The sequence below is a fragment of the Delphinapterus leucas genome, chromosome 19, assembly GCF_059928025.1.
Source record: "Delphinapterus leucas isolate spDelLeu-1000000601 "Yukka" chromosome 19, BTC_Dleu_Yukka2, whole genome shotgun sequence".
NCBI lineage: Eukaryota > Metazoa > Chordata > Mammalia > Artiodactyla > Monodontidae > Delphinapterus > Delphinapterus leucas.
Window position 1 is genome coordinate 6,410,627 of NC_143147.1, and position 23,616 is coordinate 6,434,242.

Consider the following 23,616-nt stretch of genomic DNA (forward strand, 5'->3'; position numbering starts at 1 on the left):
CCTGTGCCGGGCCTCAGACAACACGGGGCTTCCCTCCCCTGCTCACTGGGCAGGAGGGCCCGAGCAGCGTTGGTGGAGGGACCCCTTGCGTCCCCAGGCCCTGCCAGCGTCGGCCCTCCAGGCTCTGGGTTGGGGAGCCTGAGGGGTGCAGGCCCAGCTGTGCCCACAGGGAGACCTGGAGGGGTCGGGCGGGAAGCACGGGTGTGGTATCGCCTGTGCGGAAGCTCCCGAGCCAGTGTCCAGTGGGAGCCCTCACCTCGCACGTGGGTTTCAAGTCCACGGCTCAGATCACCTTCTAGCCGCTTGGTTTGTTTTCTAGACACAAAGTCCTAATATCTCCTATGTCCCCTGCCCGTGAAAAGGCACGTCTCACCTGGCACCAGGTGCTGCCTCTGGTCCCCCCTGACTGGACGCCCAGCAGCCAGTGTCACCACGTCACGACTGTCAGGGGTGTCAGGCGTGGGGGGACGAGAGCACATGGTCCAGGCCCACGAGGGGCCGTGCCGTCCACGGAGCCGGTGCTGTGGCTGTAGGCGTTCCCTCCCCACCCCGCGGGCAGAGACCACCGTGCCCTTACAGACTGTTACCAAGTGAAGTCACGTGGACCCTGCTCGGGCCCCAGCCTGCGAGGCGCTCTGCCCCAGTGGGGAAGGCTTCCTTTTCCCACGTGAGTTCAAGTAGGCAAATAACAGAACCAAAGCCGAGACCAACACAGCACAGGCTCTACTCAGTGGCCAAAGAGTGGAGAAGCGGGAACTGAGCTCACAGATCACCTTCTCGCCCTCCTGGAGAGAGCGGTTTAATTTCAAAGAGTGAAGACAAAGGGAGGAGCAGTGAGGCTAGTGATGGGATAAAGAGGCCTTCCGGGGAAAGGGGCGGGGCTTCTTCCAAGGGGCTGGGGTACCACCTCCTTTTACCCGTTTCTGGTCCTTCATGTCCAGCCATGGCCGCCGGTGGGTGTGTCACTTAATAGGCAGATATAGTAAATTCAACATGTGATGAGACTCGGGGTCGGTTGGAGGTCACACTCGTTGCCATCTTGGTCCCAGCTGGTTCCATCTGTTTGTTTGTAGCGTCCTTCCTTATCTCTGGACCCCTTCACTTAAATACTTAGGGGAACTCCTGCTGAAGGTGGGGGTGCAGGACAGCCCTGTGAAAGGTGGGTGCACGGGGCTTGAGCAGGGCCTGGAGCAGCTCTGACAACAAGAGGAGGCTGAGGCGGGCGGTCGGTGTGACGCCCGCACTGGGACCTGTGGTCAGCATGCGGAGGTGGTCAGCCAGGGGCACATGTCAGGGAAGGTTCTCGGTGTTTACACAGAAGATGTGAACGTGGTCCCCAGAAGCAGAGCTGCCTGCAGACGCTGCTACAGAAACCCCTGATTCTTTCCTGAGAAAACTGGTGGGCGGTGGTCATTCAGGCAACAGGGCAAACTGCTTGCTCTGGAGGCTCTTGTGGGGAAGTGGGGGCGTAGCAACGGGCTCAGCCTGCATAACCCCAGAAGCCCTCCCAGGACAGCTCCAGAACCGCTTCTGGAATGGCAAGGAGAAGTGGGTCTTCCACCTACTAGACGTGGAGGAGAGGGCTGGGGTCTGCAGGGCCGCCCTCACCTTCAGGGACTGGTTGGGAGGCTCACAGGACTCGGCACATGCTTGTGGCTTGTGTGCTCACAGCTGAGATGGGTCACAGCACACAGTACGGATGCCCGGGAGGGAGGGCCCCTACTCCGGTCACCTCATGACCCTTCATGCCCCCTCCTTCCCTCGAGAGTCTCTAGGGTCTCTCTTCCCCCAGCGACAAAAGGCAGAACCACAACAGTTACCCGCACCCCCATGCCCCCAGGGAAGCTCACTAGAGACTTGGCACCCGGCTGGGGGCTGGTCACATGGTGTCGTCTGCCCTCACCCTCCAAAATGCCAGTGCCCAGAAGGGGAGCCGGGGTTCAGCATGAGCCACATGGTTTGTGCAAACAGCATGGGCGCAGCGGGCTGCCCCTAACGGGAGGAGGGAAGGTTTAGATCAGGGTAGGCAGCTGCTCACCAGCTGCATTAGCTTCCCAGGGCAGCTGTGACAAACGACCGCAAACGGAGTCTCAGAGCAACAGAAACCTGTCCTCTCTCAGTCCTGGAGACCAGACGTCTGAGGTCAAGGTGTCCCAGGGCCGCGCTCCCTCTGGAGGCTCCAGGGGAGGGTCCTGCCTGCCTCTTCCAGCTTCTGGGGGCTCCAGGCGTCCCTGGGCTTGTGGCCACATCCCTCCCATCTCTGCCTCTGTCTTCACATGGTGTCTCCTGTGTGTCTGTGTCTCTCCTCTTGTCTCTTAGAAGGACACTGTCACTGATTCAGGGCCACCCGGATCCAGAATGACCTCATCTTCAGATTCGTAACTAATTATACCTGCAAAAACCCTACTTCCAAATAAGGTTCCATTCTCAGATTCAGGGAGCCATGACGTGGACATAACTCTTTGGGGGACCCCCCCCCATTCCACCCACTATAGCACCCAGTTCCCAGATGCCAGCCGACCTTCCTCAGGACAGCATCAGGCTGGCGATGTTCTGTGTTTCCTCACGGAGTTGTCTCTTGTTTCTTGTGGTAACAGTGAGGTTGGGTGGGTGGCGCTGCCGGCTGACCTCCCAGTCATTCCAGGGATCATGCTGACGTGTCCTTCCTGGGAGGGTGCGAGCACGGCCAGGGCTCCCTGTGAATACCCTACACTGACCGCTCCGTGGTCAGACACCTACATGGGCTGGACCGGTCCCCGGCACCTTCTACCACATCCACAGCCTGGTGGACTCTGTGCGGGCCTATGACTGCGAGGTGTGGACCGGCAGGATCGGTGGGAGCCCTCCTGCCTGCCATGTGGCCTCCAGCCCACCACAGACCCTCCAGTCCTGCCATGGACACCCCCATCCCATTAACCCCCAAGATGCCTTCTGGGAGGGGTGAGAACTTGACCATGAAGAAGACAGGGCAGGCCCTAACTGTAGCAGGTGAAGGCAAGTACTGGGGGTGCTTGGCTATTTGTCCCCAAAAGACCCCGAATGTGGGCTCTGACTTGATGGGTCCACCTCCACCTGAGCTCACCTGGGGGGTCGCTGCAGGGAGAGCGTGTCCTTGGGTGATTTTCCAACTCTCCCCACCCCCAGCTTCACCCTCTGGGCCCCCCTGGCCCCATTAATAGTCTTTAAATAGTGTCTCTCATCCATCAGGCCTGCGTGGGAGATTTTAATATTGTGCGGGAGTCCAGTGACCAGTGCCCATGTGTCCTGTGTGTCTTGGGAGGGGAGGGAGCCTCGCTCTCACATTCCTGCCCCAGTGCACCTGGGGTCGGGGGCAACAGACCCAGGCTTTGCTCTGGCAGAAGCTCCCTTTCTGTGAACAGGTCTTCCCCCACTCCCATTATCCTCCCTGGAGGCTCAGGAGGCCACAGCATCGGGGCACCTCCAGCACCAGGACCCCACCCTAGGGAATCTCTCAAGAGCAGGGACCAGGCCTGCAGGCGAAGGGGAGGAGGGAGCTGGTCTCTTCAGGATCCCCGGGGCTAGGATGCCTCCTATGCAGGAGGGCCTTGGACTCAGCGTAACTACCACCCGGGGTCTCCTACCCCTCCCCTGGTAGGGGGGCCCTTCAGGTTCCAGGGCCCCAAGATCATCCCCACCGACTTCTGCCCCCAACTGCAGAGTTGGGGACCCAGAGACCCCCTCCCTGGCTTCTTTTCTCTTGGAGGCTCCCAGAATTCCCTGAAGCTGTTATACTCAGGGTTTATTATGGTGAAGGATGCAAGTTAAAATCAGCGAGGACAGAGGTGACAAGCAGGGTCCAGCCTCCTCGGCTGTGGCAGCCCAGGGAAGCCCACCTGAGTCCTGAAGTGCAGGGCTTATTGGGGTCTGTCACGTCAATGTGGGGACCACCATGTGCCTGACCTTAGCCTCCAGCCCCCGGGGGCGACTCAGGAAGCCCCACCGTGTATCACACCGTCAGCACAGACCAGCCTGGAGCGAGGCCCACGGAGCACGGACACTCCCGTCAGACTCAAGGTGACCTCTGGAGCCAGGACAGAGTCCCGGCCTCTCTGTGGGCAGGCGAACCCACACCGCACAGGCCCTGGTGCAGTGCCCGTTCTGTGGGGTCAGCTGGGTGCACGCAGGTCAGCCAGTGTCTGTGTGTCTCAGCCTGTAACCACAGACCACACTGTCCTGCTCTGCTCACAAGAGCGAGGCCAATGGAGGGACAACAGGGGTGGGAACAAAGCCGGGTCATGGTCCGGCTGGGTGAGAAAGGGTCCAAGGAGCGAGAACCCGGCTGCCCTTGCCTGGTGAGCCGAGAGCTGACGTCCGCCCTGTGGGCAGCCCCTCTCCCCACGTCCCGAGGTAAGGCTGCCTTTCCTGCACCCTGGGCAGTGTCATGCCTGTGTACAGAGACGGACGCACAGCAGTGCACGCAGCAGGCCTGATGTCTGCCCTTGCCATGTACCTGGGGGCTTGCTGAGGGTGGAACATCCCGACAGGGCACGGGCCGACTCTGGGGAGGATGTACGGGTGAAGCGTTTGGGAGCCTCTGGAGGGGATCCTCACCTGTTTGCACAGGTGGACTGAGGGATACCGACCAAGGATGGGCAGGCGGGGAGCCCAGGAAGGGTCCTGGGTCATCCCTGAGGCTGGACGAGGGGTGTGGAGCTGGGGGTGATGGCGGTGGGGACGAGGGGCTGATCACTGGACAGTGCGGAGGCAGAGCATCCGAGGCAGTGGGGAAGGTGGAAGACTGTGCCCGGCGGGAGGACGGAGAGACCAGCAGGCGGCGCTGCAGGCGCGGGTAGCAGGGCTGCTCCCTGCAGGGCAGCGCCAGAGCCCCGCACCGCTGGAAACCACGCAGTGTCCGGATAGAACCCCAGAGGATGGGGGCCCGGATGGGCGGGAAGAGTTTGGAAAAGTCACCTTACCTCCACATGTCCTGGGGGAGGGGTCCCCGCTCCAGCCTCGTTCCTTAGAGTCTCCCCACCTGGGGAAGTCAACACACTCAACAGCTGGTCGTGTACGGCTTGGAATTTGTCCAGAGGATGAAGGGGAATGGGGGGAAAGAATGAGAAACAAGCTCTACGTGTTTGGACAGCACATACCACTCTAATTTCCAATAAGGAAGAGGAATTTCCCAAAGGCTCAGGCTGCCCCTGTAACCAGAATGGGGCTTAAAGCGATCCTGCCACTTTGTGGCCGGTTCCAGAAACATGTTGAAGACAGGTGCTCAGGGGCACTGCAATCCACAACGCCTGCAGGGTTGTAAATGACAACTATGATGGGAAAATGTCTTGGGGTATGTCATTGAAAAGGACTTGAAAACAAGGCAGAATTGCAGGAACCGGATTGCAAGACGTAGACTGGACTCGCCGTTAAAGCACATGAAAGCTGCTCAACATTGCCTACGATTCAGTTGGCCAAAAAGGGCGTACAGTGTAAATCCATACGCCCTTGTGCCAACCAAACATGCGGGAAAAACAAATCAACACTACAAAGATGCATCGCTTTGCCCCAGTCAGAATGGCCGTCCTCACAAAGTGTAAAAACAAGAAATGGAGGAGAGGACGTGGAGAAAAGGGAACCCTGCTGCGCTGATGGTGGGAATGTCAACTGCTAACAGCCACGCTGGAGAAGGGTATGATGTTTCCTAAAAATTCTAAAACACAGAGCTATAGGGACTTCCCTGGTGGCGCAGTGGTTAAGAATCCAACTGCTAATGCAGAGGACACAGGTTCGAGCCCTGGTGCGGAAAGATAATACATGCCACGGAGCAACTAAGCCCGTGTGCCACGACTACTGAGCCTGTGCTCTAGAGCCCATGAGCCACAACTACTGAGCCCATGTGCCACAAGTACTGAAGCCCAATGCCTAGAGCCTGTGCTCCGCAAGAAGAGAAGCCACTGCAATGAGAAGCCCACGCACTTCAACGAAGAGTATCCCCAACTTGCTGCAACTAGAGAAAGCCCACGTGCAATAACAAAGACCCAACACAGGCAAAAAAAATTAATTAATTTAAAAAAATAGAGCTACAGAGCATACGGCACTTCCACGCCTGGGTGTATATCTCGGGATAACCATAAATCCATAGGACAAAGGCACTTCAACTGTTAGTGCAGCCCTTTTGCAGGAGCCTCGACTTGGAAACAATATAAATGTCCTTGGAAGCAAAAAATGGATAAAGAAGATGTGGTACTTCTGTACAGTGGAATATTACTCAGCCATGAAATCAATGAAATAAGGACAGTTGCAGCAACTCAGGTGGACTTAGGTACGATCATTCTAAGTGACATAAGTCAGACACAAAAAGACACTTAGCATAAGATATCACTTATAAGCGGAATCTAAAAATGGCTACACATGAACTAATTACAAAACAAACAGAGTCACACATTTAGAAAACAAACTTATGGCTGCTAAAGGGGAAAGGTGGGGCGGGGTGAGGCATAAACCAGAGGGTTGAAATAAGCACAGATACCGTTCCAAAGACCAAAGAGGTAATCGACAAGACCTCCTCCATAGCTCAAGAAACTGGACTGGGCACACTCTAGTCACCAGAAAAGAATATGTACGACTGGTAAGAACGTGAAAAAGAATTTATGGATGTCTCTCTGTAAGTGAATCAAGTGGATGTGCAGCAGCAAGAAAGACAGCATGGAAAATCAGCTACACTCCATTATAAAAATAAATTTAAAAAAAAAACCACAGGGAGAAACTGTTACAAAATTCTTTCAGGGGCTGTGATGAAACCTGCATTGACCCCATCTAGATCCACAGCTAAACGGGACAAGAGCAGAGGGCTCAATCTCTGTCTCTAGGTTTACAGTCTAAAGCTAGCTCAAGTCATTTTACCTCTGCTCATACACTGCTGATTATTTTCAACAAAGATATCAGCATTTTATATTTACTATTTTGTGCTTGAGCTGGAGTAGCAGGCAGCACCTTAGGTATATTAATCCAGGCTGAGCTATGCTAACCTGGAGCGCTACCTGGAGATGCCCAAATCTTTAACGTAGTCATAACAGTCCTTGCACCTGTAATAATATTCTCTACAGTTGTACCCATTATGATTGCAGGGTTTGAAAACTGACTTGGGCCACTAATAACTGGGGCACCTGAGGTAACATTTCCCCAAATAAAGCATATAAACTTTTGACTACTTCCCCCATCATTCTTACTCCTACTCATATCACCAATAGTAGAAGCTGGTTCTGGTACCAGTGGAACTGTGTATTCAGCTCTAGCCTGCAATCTGACCCACGCAGAAGCCTCTGTCGACCTAACCATCTCCTCCTTACATTTAGCAGGTGTCTCTTCAATTCTTCGTGCTATTTCTTGTATTACTATAGTCTTTAATCCAAAATCAGCAGTCTTATCCCAACACCAAACACCATTATTAGTTTAATCTTCCCCAGCTATAGCCATATTACCATAATTACCAGTGTCAGTCCGAGCAGCCAGAATCGCCATATTGTTAAGAGACAGAAATCTCAACACGACCTTCTCTGACCCTGCAGGAGGAGACCGAATCCTATACCAACACCTATTCTGATTCTTTGGCCACCCTGAAGTGTGTATTCGTGGCCTACCAGGGCTTGTTATAATTTCACATATCATTACATACTATTTAGGACAAAAACTGCCTTTCATCTATTTGGGAATGTTATGAGTCATGTCCACTGGCTTTTTAGGATTTCTCTTGTGGGCCCGTCTTATATTTACCATAAGGCTAGCTGTCGACTCAGTAGCATACTTTGCATCAGCTACCGTAATTACTTCTATCCCTACAGGAGTAAAAGTATCTCGCCGATTAGCAACTCTTCTTTTAATTTTTTTTTTTTTTTTTTTTTTTGCAGTATGCGGGTCTCTCACTGCTGCGGCCTCTTCCATTGCAGAGCACAGGCTCCGGACACGCAGGCTCAGCGGCCACGGCCCACGACCCAGCTGCTCCACGGCATATGGGATCCCCCCGCATCGGCAGGCGGACTCTCAACCACTGCGCCACCGGGGAAGCCCTAATTTTTTTTTTTGGCTGCGTTGGGTCTTCGTTAATGCACGCCGGCTTTCTCTGGTTGCGGTGAGTGGGAGCTACTCTCTGTCGCTGTGTGCAGGCTTCTCATGGCAGTGGCTTCTCTTGCTGCAGAGCACAGGCTCTAGGCGCGTGGGCTTCAGTAGTTGCGGCGCACGGGCTTTTTGCTCTGCAGCATGTGAGATCTTCCCGGACCGGGGATCGAACCCGTGTCCCATGCATTGGCAGGCCTATTCTTAACCACTTCGTCACCAGGGAAGTCCCTGATCAGCAACTCTTCACGGAGGTAATATTATATGAGCTCCCACTCTGTTATGAGTTTTAGGCTTTATTTTCCTTTTTACAGTAGGTGGTTTGACAGGAATCATCTTAGCCAACTCATCCCCGGACATTGTCCTCCAGGATACATACTATGTAGTAGCACACTTCCATGAGGTAGTGTCCATGGGAGAAGCCTTCACTATTATAGGAGGCTTCCTACACTGATTCCCACTATTCTCAGGTTATACACTTAACTCAGCATGAGCAAACAGTCACGTCACAGGTTTATTTGCCGTAGTAAATACGACTTCCTGCAGCGCTTTCCTGGCCTCTCAGGGATGTCACTACGTTAGTCTGAGGACCCTGAGGCACACACAACATGAAGTATTTTGTCTTTAGGCTCATTCGTCTCAGTAGCAGCAGTAATGCTAATAATCTTCATACTTTGAAAAGCATTTGCATCCAAACGAGAAGTCTCAGCAGTGGAAACTGCTACTCCTAACCTAGAATGGTTACACGGATGCCCTCCACCATATCCTATGTTTGAAGATCCTACCTATGTAAATGTAAAATAAGGAAGGACTCAAGTCCTTTTCAACCAGTTTCAAACCAACACCATAACAATTATGTCTTTCTCAATAAATGAGATAAAAGTTAAAAGTGATGTAACTTTGTCAAAGTTAAATCATAGGCTAAATTCCTGTATATCAAAAGGTATATCAATTTCTTCTAGGCTCTCAAGATGTAACATCACCAATTATGGAAGAACTTTTACATGTTCATAATCACACATTAATAGTTATTTTTAAAATAAGTTCTCTAGTCCTCTATATTATTTCACTAATATTGACAACTAAACTACCTCATATACATACAATAGATGCACAGGTAGAGAAAATGTGAACAATTTACCAGCCATTATTGTAATCTTAATTGCCCTATCATCACTGTGAATCCTTTACATGATACATGAAATCAATAACTCTTCCCAAACCATACAAACTATGGGTCAGTAATGATACTGATGCTACAAATACACAGATTATGAAGATTTAAATGTTGACTCCTCTGTAATCCCCACATCGGAGCTAAAACCAGGAGAATAATGACTAATAGAAGTCAACAACCCAGCAGTATAGAGATAGTCACTGAATATTAGTTTCATCTGAAATTGCTGTACACTCCTGAGCTGTTCCTTCTCAGGCCTAAAAAGAGCTACTATCCCAGGACGCCTAAATTAAAGAACCCTAATACCAACAGGACCAGGCCGATGTTGTGGACAAGAGAGCTCGTTTTCCTGAATTCAAAGACAGGACAGAGGGATATGGCTGAGATATGGGGTGAATCTGGAGCCCATGGGGATGCATTGTCCAAGCTCCAGGATAGGAATGGGGCCCCTGGGGTCCCAGGCCACCCACCGCGCCCTCCCAAGCAGGATCTTGGCAACATTCCCTGTTGCCAAGTGATGAGGCAGCCCTAGCACTTGTCATGCCCCTGTTGCCAAGTGATGAGGCAGCCCTAGCACTTGTCATGCCCCAATGCTGTGTCCTATGTGGGTCCCATGCTCTTGGGACCACACCCACACTCTGCAGGTCCATGCTGCAGGGTCCTTCGTGCCTCAGGAGTAGAGACCACACAGCAAGCAGCTCCCTCCCCAACCAGCAGGAGGAGGGGAGGAGAGCAGGGGCACCAGGGGAATCTCACTCAGACAACAACACCCCAGGGGTGCCAGCGGGGCCAGTGATGATGCAGATGAGCCACAGGCCAAGAGGTGGAACCAGAGGACCCAAAAGGCAGCTGGTCAGGTCCTGGCTCACCTGCACCCCAGATGCCTTTGTCCCTCATACACCCCCTTCCTCATACACCCTCTTCTTAAATGCAGATTCTTCACATGCAAACAGGCAGAGCTTCAGACTGAAAGTCAGCTCTTCCAAAGTGACCCGTCAGCAAACACTGCAGGATTCCACTCCAGCGGGTGCCCTGGAGACCACAACTCAGGAACTGAAGTGGATATCGGTGCCAGGGGCAGTGGGAGGGAACGGGGAGTGAGACTTCAATGGTTGTGGAATTTTGGTTTTGCAAGATGAAAAGTTCTAGGGATGGTGGTGATGGCTCCACGAGAAGGTGAGAATATCTGATGCCTCAGAAACGTGCCCTTAACATGGTGACGATGGTAAAGGTATGTGACGTGTGTTTTACTTCACTTCAAATAAATTCTTAAAATAATGTCTTGTTAATTGAGATGCCATTTTGACTCCCCTTCATCACAATTGTTGGAGGCCCAAACACAGTCCCCCAACTTAGGGGCCATCATGGTACCCTCACATGGCACGTGGGGGACCATTCTTAGTGGGGGGCTAGTCTGTGCTCACCTGACCTCTGTCCAGGGGGACCCAGCCAGTGGTGACCCCCATAGATTAGACATATGATATGATATTAATATACCACCAAGTGTTGTCACTCACCAGAACACAGAGCAGCAACGCACTCAAACATGCCTGACCTCATATGAATGTGACAAGATTAAGAGAAGAAAAGGTACCACAGGTTAATCAGGGCAACACCCTTAATGCAGAGGTTGGAAATCTCAAAGGGGAAAAGACACACTGCAGTCAAAGAGCACATATGGGGTCTCCCCATACATGTGATCCTGACCCATGCAGATGTGGTGAGACCCACACAGTCCCCGCACCCTATACCTGGGGTCACACATCCACACTCACCAGGGTGACCCACCTCCCCAGACCCCTCCACCTGAGTCACATGTCCACAGTCCCAGAGTGAATCGCTCTCCCCAGACTCCCCCACCTGGGGTCACAGGTCCACATTCACCAGGTGACTCCACCTCCCCAGACCCTGCACCTGGGGATCACACCTCCCCTTGGTCAGGACACCATGGCTCTGCTGGTGGCTCCCCTAATGTGGAAACAAACTGGGCTCCTGGGACCTCCTGGGATGGCAAAAGAAGTGTCAGGTGGGTCTCCTCTGCCCACGCTTGTCCCAGAGAAGTCCTCCTCTTTTCCCTTTGGTTCTGTTGATTTTACCTGTGTTTAAAGCTTTCATGCTAGAGGTGAACACACTGCTTGGTTCTGGCAGGCTCAGTCCTTTCTTGTCTCACTTACATGTTGAGAAAACTCACAGGAGAGCAGGGCTGAAAGCCGAGGGGCAGCTCTGGATGCTTCTGAGTAGGGACGGGAGACTGGAAGGAGAGCTCAGCAGCAGCCTCAGCTGTTACCCATCGGCCTTTTGCCCGATCTGCCTGCCCTGCAATCAATTCACCAGCTAAACCTGCCTCCCTACGCACCATGCACGTGCTGGTGAACTGGAATAATCGGCAGGTAGCTCCCCTGCGGATTCTCCACAAGCCCCAGGGAAGGTGAACCTTGCAGGGATTAAGACTAAGGCCCCGACCATAGCACTGACACTTGGGAGGACCAGGTAACCACACTCAGAAGAGAGGCTGTTACTTAGACAAGCCCACCTCAGCTCCAGACCCCAGACATCTAAGCACTGACCTTCGGGTGCAGGCACAGAGCTTCCCAGTACTGAGGCCAGGCCGGGTCTCTACCCAGGTCCCCATAGTCCTAGCGTACACAGAACATGGTCAGGTCTAAATCTTCTTATTATAGACAACACATGGTCAGCTCTAAACATAATCAGTAGACAGGACAGGCAGAGGTCTAAATCTACCGTGTAGACAGAGCTTGATCACGTTTAAACTAGCTTAGGGCTGATCTCATAGGAGGTACAGATCACACACACGGGTCTCTCATCTTTGGACACCCACATCAGGAAACTGAACAAAATCTTTGTCATTAAACATTTCAACAGGCAAAACAGACATGTTACCAATTTCTCTGGCCACCTGATGGTCAGGGTCCACGGGTGAGCCACGAACTTCTTAGAGTGCGGCTCAGTCTGCTGCCAGGACAGACAAGAAGGGGCCTTATTCCAGCCTCCCAGGCTTCCAGAAGGAGGCGGCCGCACTGGAAGCCCAGGCAGGACAGTCCTGCATGGTCCGGGCCGGGAGATCCGGTCTGTCCATTCTGCTGGCCGATTCCGGGCGGGGCGCTCAGGGCCGCTGAGAGCCCTGCACTCAGGTCCTGCTTCCCTGCAGCGTGTGCGTGTACGTGTGTGTGTGTGTGTAGAGGGGGCGGTGGCTGACGGCTCCTATGGCTCCCGTCCCAGGCACCGCGCTGTCTTCGAGGGGAGGCACGGGGAGAGGTAGGGGCACAGAAGCCATTGGAGAGGAGAACCCACCGCGGAACTCCTTGCACACTGGCTCGCCCCACCCGGGGACCCGCCTGCCCAACGTGGGCCGCATGTCATTCCCCAGCCCCCAGCCCCCACCCCCGAGGGCAGGGCACCTGCTCTTTCAAAAGCACAAGGTCTCACATGAAGGAGACCCAGTGGGGGCGGTCATCCCCCACTCCTGATGCTGAGTTTGGGAGAATGAACCTCCTTGACTGGGCGATGGGACCCTGTGAGGAAAGAGGTGGCGGCCCCATCCAAGTCGGGGCCTGGCTGAGAGATGGGAACACAGGAGCCAAGTACAGGGACTGGAGGCCAGGCCAACAGGAGGGGCACCCCAGGCCCTGGCCAGGCTCTCGCATTGTGACATTGTAGATTTAGGGGACCTGGGGCAGGTGACTGAATGTGATGGGGGTCTAAACTGCACCCTGAATGGGGCTTAAAGAAGGTGTGAAGGATGTTACTGACATAGTGACAGTCATTGGAAGAGAGACTCTGTGTCAGGACATCCTGCTCCATCCATTTAAATCCCTGAGATCTGTGACCTTTACGTGGCTCCGCAGGATCGTTAGAGCAGGTGCGTGCGGACATATCTCGGGCACAATTCAGTCTGCAACCAACTTGCAAGTGGTTCCAGAAAACACACAGTGTGCGCACAGGCAAGCACAGCACAAACATATGCAGGTGCACAGCACAAATATATTCACACACTAGCATGTGAACACACACGCACGCATATGCCCATGCACACACTAACGTGTGCAAGTGCACATACCTATGCACACGCACAGCACATGTATGCAAACAGGCACATGCACACGCATAGCGCACACACAGGGAATAAAGTGAATTCGTAAAGCCTTAATTCCTGAACACAAGTGAGGCTGACATGTATTCTTCCCTTTTTCTTAGCTTTGATGTTTTTCACAATAAAAAGTTTAAGAAAAAGGTTAATGGCAAATGACTTTTGATTCACAGGACTTTCCGACGTTACTCCGCAAATATTATAAGACATGAGAAATGAACGTAGATATTACATGTGTCCATTAACGGGACAAATGGAGAAGCAAAACATGGTCCATCCATAAAAGGGAATGTTATTCAGCCTAAAAAGGAAGGCAATTCTGACACAGGCTGCAGCAGGGATGAACCTTGAGGGCATTATGCTCAGTGATATAAGCGAGACACAAAAAAACAAACAGTGCTTGATCTACTCATACAAGGCCCCTAGAGCAGTCGGAAACAGAGACAGAAAGCAGGGTGGTGGGTGCCAGGGGCTGAGGGAGGGACAATGGGGAGTGAGTGTTTAACGAGGGCTGTTTCAGTTTTGCAAGATGAGAAAGTTCTGGAGGAGGATGGCGGTCAGGGTTGCACAACAGTGAGAATTACTTCATGACCCTGAAATGTGCACTTAAAAATGGTTAAGACAGTAAATTTTATGTTACGTGTATTTGACCACAATTTTTAGAACTTTTTAAAAAACAACAGGAAGTAGTCCATGAATGCGACAAGATGAACAACTTCACTAACAACCGAGGGGTTAAAACCATGAGAAAACGACGGTGCACACACCTACCGGAATGGCAGACATGAAGACACAGGATCAAATCTCAGCAGGACGTGGAGCAACGGAAAGCCTGGTGCACAGCGGGCGGTGCAACCACTTGTGAAACAATCTGGCCTCAGAGAGCGCACTCCGTGCACACAGACCCACAGTGTTCCTCCCAGCTGAACACAAACCCCCCAGCCCTGCACCAGGACACACGGACATGGACTCCGCAGCCACAGGAGCCAAACCTGAAAGAAACCGAAGGCCATCACAGGTGGATGCAGAAATGAACCATGCACGCTCCTAGGAAGGAATATTCCACAGCAATGGAGTACATTGTGTTTAAAGGGAGTAAAACTATAAAAGTTATTTTTTAAAAAACTATATTCACAAGATGAAAGAATCTCATGGCCACAATGCTGAGCCATCAAGAGCAATAAAGCAGCAAGCACGGTACACCCACTTATGGACATTGGAACTAGGCAAAGCTGGGCTGCGTTGTTTAGGGATGCGTGCTTGGGCATAAGCTATGAGGACAAGTCACTGACACAACATCAGGAGAGCAGCCACCTCACGGCGGGGAGGAGGCTGGGACGAGGGAAGGGCACTCCTTGGTGTCCACTCATCAGGTTCTGATTCTTGATCTTTATGATTATTTTTTACATGTATATAACCTAATCCTTAATATGTACTTACAGCTTATCATTATTCTTTATTAAAAAGGTGGTCTCCCCAACAAAGTAGGACACCTGCTTCTCCCAGGGAAGAAAAGGAATAGTTTCTACCAGTGAGGTATAGATACCATGGCTGCTTCAACCATCAAGCCTGACAGCAACTCCCGTGAGAGGGGCACCGGGGCCACGACACTCAGGAGGCTCTGGGGCCTCAGTCCTGGGTCACTGCCTCTGCGGAGCCCACGGCACCTGGTGAAAGTTCTCAGTCATTCTGTGCACGACCCTTTTGCCTTGGTTGCTCTGGCACAGCTCGGCCGGCACCATCGCTGGGAGAGAAAGAAGAAACGTGCAGAAGAGGGAACCGGGCTTCAAGCTGACCCACCTCCTACGGAGACGATGCCACAGTCCCTAAGAGAGGACAGCAAGGCCACAGAGTTATTTGTAGTGAGGTGGATGGACCTAAAGTCTGTCATACAGAGTGAAGTAAGTCTGAAAGAGAAAAACAAATACCATATGCTAACACACATATATGGAATCTAAAAAAAGAAAAAAAAAACGGTTCTGAAGAACCTAGGGGCAGGACAGGAATAAAGATGCAGACGTAGAAAATGGACTTGAGGACACGGGGAGGGGAAAGGGTAAGCTGGGATGAAGTGGGAGAGTGGCATGGACTTATATATATATACATACTGCCAAATGTAAAATAGATAGCTAGTGGGAAGCAGCCGCACAGCACAGGGAGATCAGCTCGGTGCTTTGTGACCTCCTAGAGGGGTGGGATAGGGAGAGTGGGAGGGAGACGCAAGAGGGAGGGGATATGGGGATGTATGTATATGTACAGCTGATTCACTTTGTTATACGGCAGAAACTAACACAACACTGTGAAGCAATTATACCCCAACAAAGATGTTAAATAAAAAATAAAATAAAATAAAAAAGACTAGTGTCTGTTATTCATCAGGAATTCCTCAGCTCACATTCACTGAAAGTGCACCGAAATGTAGATGCAAGAAGGAAGGGAAGGATTAACATTCACAGGACTCCCTCTGAATGCCAGAGTAACTGATAGGCATTTCTACCTAACTTTCTGATGGAATTTCAGTGAATGCGACATTCAGCCTCCTGATCTCCATGTCCCACCTTGGGAAATATGCTCTCCAGAGTGTCCTAGTTTATGCTAGGTGGGAATGGAGCCCACATCACTCTCATCCCACAGACCACAGCCACCCCAGAAGGAGACAGACAGTGCTGGTTGGAAGGGGCCCTCTATTACCCTGAACCCACTTTGGGTTTAGAGAAGAAGAGATTAAATAGAGGAAGCGGAAAACCCCAGTGTTCAAGAGCACTGATTTGGAGAAATGTCATGAAGCTGCCCCGAAAGAAGCCCATGAAAATTTTTGTTATTACTGGGACCAGTGAACTCAGGTCAAGACCCAGCTGCTGACTCAGGTCTCTCTCCGGGCCAAAGTCTCAGGCTCATTTTGCTCTCTTAGAGTTTACAAAATATTAGAGGGCACCAACAAGTGGTTTTTCAAGATTTATTTCGGAGCGCTGATCAGCGACCTATCAAAGAGACCTGATGTGAGAACATCGATGCCTCTCGACCGCCCCTGATGTACGGAAACCCGCCGTCATCTCCCGCAGACTTCAAGAACATGATATTCATCTTTGCCATCTTATTACTGATTTCATCATATATATTGATATTACTTCTACATTACCAATGGTTGTACAGGGGTCGGGAGGCTGGTTTATAATTTATTTGTCACCTACGACACTTCCTTAACTCTGGAGGTCTTGACATTTTTAACATTGGTGGCCACACCAAAGAGGAGTGCAGCTATGAAGGCATAAATGCGACCAAAGACCAGCTTCAAATATAGGATCGAGGCTTGGCTTGTTTCTACCGAGCGAATTCTCCTTGAACTGGGTCCGCTGTCCATGCTCCCTCCAGGACCTCTCTTTAAGCACAGGGGAGGCTCCCAGCCTACACGGCAATGGTAATTCCTCCTATTGTTGCAAACTCCTCTATGACTGCGTTTCTTAGGGGGACAGTCATAAGTTATTGCACCTATACGAGCACTGCAGGTGCTATTGAGACAGAACCTCTCAGGAGCGCAGGGGGTACCACTTCTCACATGACCAACATCAGTTGTTTCTGGGGAACAGTGACGGCCTACTCCCCAACACCAGACCCCTGAGATCTCTGACTGATGGAATGAAACATGTTCCTGCATCCGGGGAACAGGAGTGACATTGCTACACTGCAGCCTTCCACATTTTATGTCTGCTTCTCCACAAGCAGCATGGTTCAACACCCTATCATTTCTTGTACAGTGTCCAAATCGATTGGCTTTTCGATTTATTGTATAGCAGACATCATGAGCGTTAGTAGCGTGTCTTCCAAAGATTTCTCTGCAGTGCATGGCGCGGTCAGTGCAGTTTCCATGATAGCAGTAGCCTTCTTCAGTACAGGGCGTTCCATCCTGCATATAAAAGTCTTCCGGGCATTGACTGGTTGTTCCAAAACAGTACTCTGGAAGATCACATGTATTTTGGATTGGTCTGCAGAGTGTCCCAGGTTCAGAGTAGATACAGTCTGTACAGCATAGTCCTTCATTACAAGTAGCCCCTTCCACCAACATACAGTCATACTCGCAGCATTTGTTGCTATAACACTGCTTGAAGGAGCCACGGTCACACTGCTCCCAATCCTCTACTATATAGTTTCCACAACGCGTCTTTATCAGGCTTTCATTAAAATAGCTCACCGTCGTGTTAACTATACAACTGCCCCGTATCACTACTATGTTCCACCAGTGCCCGATGGAACAGTCACTGAAGGCATCTGTCAAGCCTGGGTATTTTGCCATAAGGCAGGTGGTCCTTCGCATGCAATAGCAGTTATCACCGTCATACCACAGACCAAAGCTTCTCCCAATGAGTTGGGTTGACACGATAGCTAATATTAAATAATGTCTGCCTAGATAACCAACGAAGAGCAGGCTACGATCAGTGTTACACACGGTATAAGTCTCTGGCTCAAACTGGCCTGGCCGTGGTCCATCACGGATTACCATCAAGGATGAAGTGCTTTCTATGACTAGTCTGAAATTCTTTGCGTGATAACGAGCGTATGCACCACCTGGTACTCTATAGTCATTCATGACAGTTGGATCTCTTTCATTAAATAGTGCCACTGCGACTAGATAGAACCTGACAGCAAGACCTTGTTGAAAGGAGTCCACTATACTACACATATGTACCAGGATTTCCACACACTTAGACACATTGTTGTATACACGATACATTGAATTAGAATATTGAACAAATCCTTTCATAATTCCCTTATGTGCTGCAAACACCCTAGCACCACTCCTGGGGGCTACACTGACATCTGCTTCAGGGAACAGTGGGTGCCTATCCTCCTTGTGTCCCGGTCCATATGCAGGTCCTGTTGCACTGGCATCTGCCACTATCTGAGAAACCACATGTTCAAACCTTTCCGAATCCTTGAGGGGTTTGATTTCATACGCAAGGTCATCCAACTTCATAATACCTTCAAGACCCCCATAGCACGTGTCCATGGTGACCATGGAAAAAGGAATCTCCTCCAGGTAGCCGAGGTAGTATCAATCTGAAGGGATGAAGGGGTAGTCCATCTGCGAGGCTCCTTGGTCATCCTGAGTCATCAGCAGCAGGTGTCCGGGCCAAAATAACTTCTTGCGCCGCATGTGGATAACGTGCCTCTGGCCCCCAAAACGCAGGCTGTAGGAGAGCCAGCCTGGCGTCTAACACCCTTGCCTCAGTGCAACTCCTTCCTGGGTATCACCAACTCCGAAGAGATGTAGCGCCATGAGGGACGGCCTTGAGAGCACCGGACTGGAGCCAGTACTGCCCAGAGTCCAAGCCGCAAGACGGCTGCCCCCAGAGTGACCTGGCCCTTTGCCAGCCTTGGGGCTCTGCTCAGGGACACCTGCCAATGAGTTAAAAGCAGGATCCCAGAGGAGCCAGGTCTACACCATCTGCTGTGGCCACTTCCTAAAAAGGAGACAGTGACAGAGCAAAAGAGGTCACTGGGTGGGTCTCCTAATGGGATTAGGTAACAGTCCCAGGGCGTGGCAGTGGATAGGTCTGGATATGAACTCAGCCAGGGCTGAGGTGGGAGAGCGGAGGACCATGTCCATGAGTGCTACCGTGGAACTGAGGGCATACGGGGTCAGCATCGTTCCTCAATGCTCTGTAAAACCCTTCAGAGGCCACCATCTGGTGCTCCCTTATTTATCAGATTTTATTTTCCTTGCCCCAGCGGGTGAGGAGAGACCCTGCTCCTGACCACGAGAGCCCCAGGGGTGCGCCCTCTAGTCCTTCTCTGTGGTTCTTTCCTGGACGGCGGTAGGTTCCTCCTGCGCATGTGCTGATCCCTTCTCTCTGTTGGTTCCCAATGTGAGAGAACAAATATTTCACTCTTGTGAAATTTTGTACTTGTTTTGAGGGGAGGAAAAAAATCTAGTTATCAGGTCATGATCAGAAGAAAAATTTCATTGTCCTCCAGACTACGAATATTTCCCTTTCAATTTACAAACATAGTCCTGCCGTTTACACCGGATGTGATCGGGGATGGACTTCCAAGGTAGGACATTTACTCCTTGCCTTCTGCCTGCTGTTCTGTATTCCTCCCCATCCCAGCTGGGCCTGCTCATCCCTGATGGATCTAACACACCGGCTAATTTTCCCCTCTGAGAGGGCGAGAGTTAGACGCTCGTTCACTTCCACATTAGGGCTTTCGCAGAGCACAGGGTGAGGACAATTGACGCATAGAAATCTAATGATGTTTCCCTTACCCCCGTGCAGTCCCAGGGCTTCAGCCTACGAGCTCCCAGTTCTGCTTTCTCAAACGAATTCCCACTGACCTTCTGAATGTTAATTCTACTCTTTAATTAATTTATACCCTGTACAAGATGATGTACTCTTTTCCCTCTCTTCACCATTTAATTATGCTAACACATACGGCTTTTACCTTTTTGCTTCTCATTTCTTTTTTCTTCTCCCATCTTCTAACTGGGCCTGTTTTCATTTTACTGTAAAATTATATCTCACAATCTCCTTTGGTGCCCGTTAGCTGACAATGGACTCTAGCTTGTTTTTTCATACCATGTCTTCCATGAAAGTACTTTCGTCAGCATGGAATGCTTTCTGAAGGCCCAGTTGCATAGGTACAGTACTACAGACTTGCACTAATTCCCCCCTCAGAATCCGGAGGCCACAAGCCCTTCTGTCTGCCTACACATCATGACGAGAAGTCTGACTTAACTGCGTATCTTAAACCACTTGAAGAGAATCAGACTTTTCCTTCAGAAATGGGATGATGGGATGAGGCCATGTGCCTGTGTGACTCAGGATTTTTCTCTCTTCCCAGGTACCCAGGCTGAGAACCACATTGTACAAAGGCATGAGGGAGAGGTGGTCTCCATGGAGAGGCTCGGCCTCACCTGTGTCGTCCACATGTTCCCAATTTCAGAATATCCCCTGTGGAGGATCCACATTCACCCAGGGAAGGGGCTGGAGCGGCTGCTGTGGCCTGGGCTCAGGGGCACACTCAGGACAGCATGACCTCCAGTCCTGAGTCAGCATCTCCATGGACACAACCAAGAAGCAAGTGTTCTCACAGCTGTGCAGCTCCAAGGCCAGGAGTGCAGGCAGGCACAGCTGTGCCTGAGACACTGCAGTCCGAGTGCGTGGTGAGCCAGACACAAGCCTCCTCGCAGGGGCAGGTGTGGGGGCTGCGGGTAACAGTCAGGGTCTCCCAGGAGATCTCAGGGCCTAGAGGGAGGTCAGCGCTGCCGACGCAAGGCTGATCACAGGAGCAGGCGCAGATGGAGGTTCAGGGCTGCTCCCTGCCGGGGTCTGGGGCTTCCTCTCCTTAGAGCAGTCTCCCCCAGCCCATCTCTGCCTCGTGATTCTATGCTTAACTCTAAAACCTCTGAATTAGGAAGATGTGCTGCCATAGGAGGAAAACACTCCCATGCACAGAAGGCGGAGTCCCTTACGACTGTTTACTCCTGTCCATAAATACCAGTTAATTCTCAAACCTTCTGAAGTAAGTTGGCTAAATCCATACAAGAGGCTCTGCTGCAGTCAACAAGGCAGCACTACGCGGCACAGCTCAGAGCACAACCAGCCAGCGAGCAGCACCTCAAAGTGCATGATGGGTATCGGGCGGCACCGGCATCGCACACCCAGAGCAAGAGGAGGCAGGCCCTGGTGGTGGTGGTTATTGGCTTGACACCACGCTCACAGCACCAACAGTATTAACAATGGACATCAAGGCAATGCATGGTGACACCCGTCCCCCACCAAAGCTCCACACAGAAGTTCAGTCTGATGATGCCACAGGCACACAGGAAAGGAATTTGAAAAATGTATCACCGCCATTATTGAGGTGTCTGTTGAGAGCAGGGCAGACCTCTCAAGAACATCAGAAATGGTTTGAGAGCACCAGCAATGGAGACGGATTAGGGTTTTCAATGTGGTTCCTGGGTGTGGGAGGGTTAAGTGTTGTGCTCACAGGCGGGGCTCACGTGGTTTTGATCTCCCACCTGCATCGAAGGAGGGAGAAGCTGTGCTTCTTACCAAATTTCCCAGCAGTGGGCAGAGGAAGAAGAGAGGAGTGAACTTTAAGGTGTCAGCTCTCAAACATCAGAAGAGAGAGTAGGATTATTTCTTCCACTTAACACCTGCAAAAACTAACTGAAAAGCAAGGAGAAAAGGGCTGTTATGGATAGAAAACAATCTGAGTCCTTAGAAAGTGGGGAGAATGATTATATGTTGGTTAGCAATAATAAGAAATGGCAGAAAAGGAGTTCTTCAGTCTCTCCCCACTTCTAAGGACAAGGCTTCCAATATGAAAATTCCTCTTCAAGCTCTAGGGTAAAGTCCACCCCTGGGCTGCAGGAGCTCACAGCTCCCTCCGCAGACAGGGCTGAGGTCCCTGGGGAAGGCAGAGCTGTGGTCCGGAAGAAGAGGAGGCTGTGGGTTCTTCTCCTCTGCCTGGTGACACCTCCCCAGGTGTCAGGTGTCACCTGACAAGGGTCGCAGGTGTCAGACACGGGGCTGTGGGGATGGCTGTGGCCACAGGTGACTGACAGCAACTGATTCTCCTTGTTGCCAGGTGTCCTGTCCCAGGTGCAGGTACAGGAGTTGGGCCCAGGACTGCACCTTGCACACCCTCTCCCTCACCTGTGCTGTCTCTGGATTCCTCATCCCAACCAGTGGTTATTGCTGGAGCTGGGATCCATCAGCCCTTGGGGTAGGGGCTGCACTGGTCATCAGGAATATGCTAGAAAGATAACACAGCCCCAGCCCCAGCCCCTAGGAGTTAACTCCCCATCTCCAGAGACACACCCAGGAACCAGCTCTCCCTGCAGCTGAGCTCTGTAACCACCGAGGGCATGGCTGCAGACTGTTCGAGGGACACAGGGAGGGGAGGTCAGGGTGAGCCCAGACAGAAACTTCCCTGCAGGGAGACAGGAGGGTCTGGGCTGCAGGTTTCACTGAGGACCATGAGGCAGGGCTGAGGCCCCCAGAGGTGCTCAGGACCCACTGAGCACAGAGACCAGCCACACGAGCAGGTGCGGATGAAGGCGGAGGTTTCCTGCCAGAGCCTGTGGTTCCCTCTGCGTCTCACCATCTCTCGTAGACCCTCTCTATGTTTGTAATTGTTTGCCGACCATAGATCTCTGATTAGAAGCTTCTGCTCTAACACGAGCACACAGTCTCACGTGCGCCAATGCAGAGTCCCACCTACGGAGCCAGTAATGATTGCTCATGGCCACCAGAAGCAGGGATGTGAGGAGGCCTGAGGAAGCTGGTTGCTGCTTTCCTATCAGACTGGGAGAACAGACCTCAATAGAAATCCTAGACAAGGACAGTCTTTGCTGTCCTGGTCCCAGCCAGACGGAGCCTAAGGCTGGGCGAGTCCCTGAGGGAAGCTGATGGATTTTCAATCTAACCTTCCTCTCGCCAGACTCAACGCTGAACAGTGAACACTGATCAGGCTGTCTCTTCTTCTGTGAATCAGTTTTCTTTCTCCTTCATCTTTTTGTCCCCAAACCCTTTCTCCTTCCACTCTCTGAAAAGGGGTCATGACCTTTCTGTGATCTAAACCCCAGGGGCAGACCCTTTACCTGGAGCTTAGGTGTGGCCCAGGCTGTGGCTCCTGCAGGCACCTGGGAAGGTGTGATGGGACTTTAGACTTGCTGTGGACCAGGACGTGCTGCTGCCCTTTGCACGCGCACCCGCTGGGGAAGCTAAGTGGACACGAGTACTCAAGGCAGTGATGCTTGTTTAGACACAACGGGATGTGGAGTTTGAACTTGTCCTGATCAAACTCTTGTGGGGTCACCCCTCTGACCTGTGGCTTCCAGCAGAGCCTGATGGACACTCCGCTGTGCTGGGAAGTCTGGAGGATGGAGGCTGTGCGGCCGGTTGGAGATATACAACCTTCTTGGGGCCAGACGTCAGGAAGGCCAGGCTGGAAATCTCGAGTAGTAGATGAAGCTGCTGTCCACTGTGGAACTGCATCTTCTTCAGGTCTGTTGTGATTGAACCAAGCCCAACCAGGTTATTTAGGATAATATTTCTAGGTTAGAGTAAAATGATGATAGAATTTAACAACATCTACTAAATACCTTCGGGGTAACACCTGGATTAGGGATTGACTGAATAACTGGAGAGGGAGCCCAGGCTAGCTGACACATAAAACTGACCATTGCCTTTGTTATTTTATATTTTATATTTGCCTAAAGAAGCAGGCTCATATTATCAATAACTATGCTAAGGTA

The 23,616-nt window shown here is 51.5% G+C and overlaps 1 long non-coding RNA gene across 10 annotated transcripts in view; it reads right to left on the reverse strand.

Annotated features, from left to right (window-relative positions):
- LOC111171078 (uncharacterized) overlaps positions 1-23,616 on the reverse strand; it is a 108,427-nt gene that overhangs the window by 66,199 nt on the left and 18,612 nt on the right. For 8 of the 10 annotated variants that reach the window (XR_016388802.1, XR_016388801.1, XR_016388800.1 and 5 more), the window contains 2 exons: positions 21,407-23,367; positions 1-19,204 (listed from right to left, as the gene is read on the reverse strand). The exon at positions 1-19,204 is cut by the window's left edge and continues 18,435 nt beyond it. This is a non-coding gene — a long non-coding RNA (uncharacterized LOC111171078). The remainder of the gene's footprint in view (positions 19,205-21,406; positions 23,368-23,616) is intronic. The other 2 variants (XR_016388806.1, XR_016388807.1) reach the window with 2 other exon arrangements.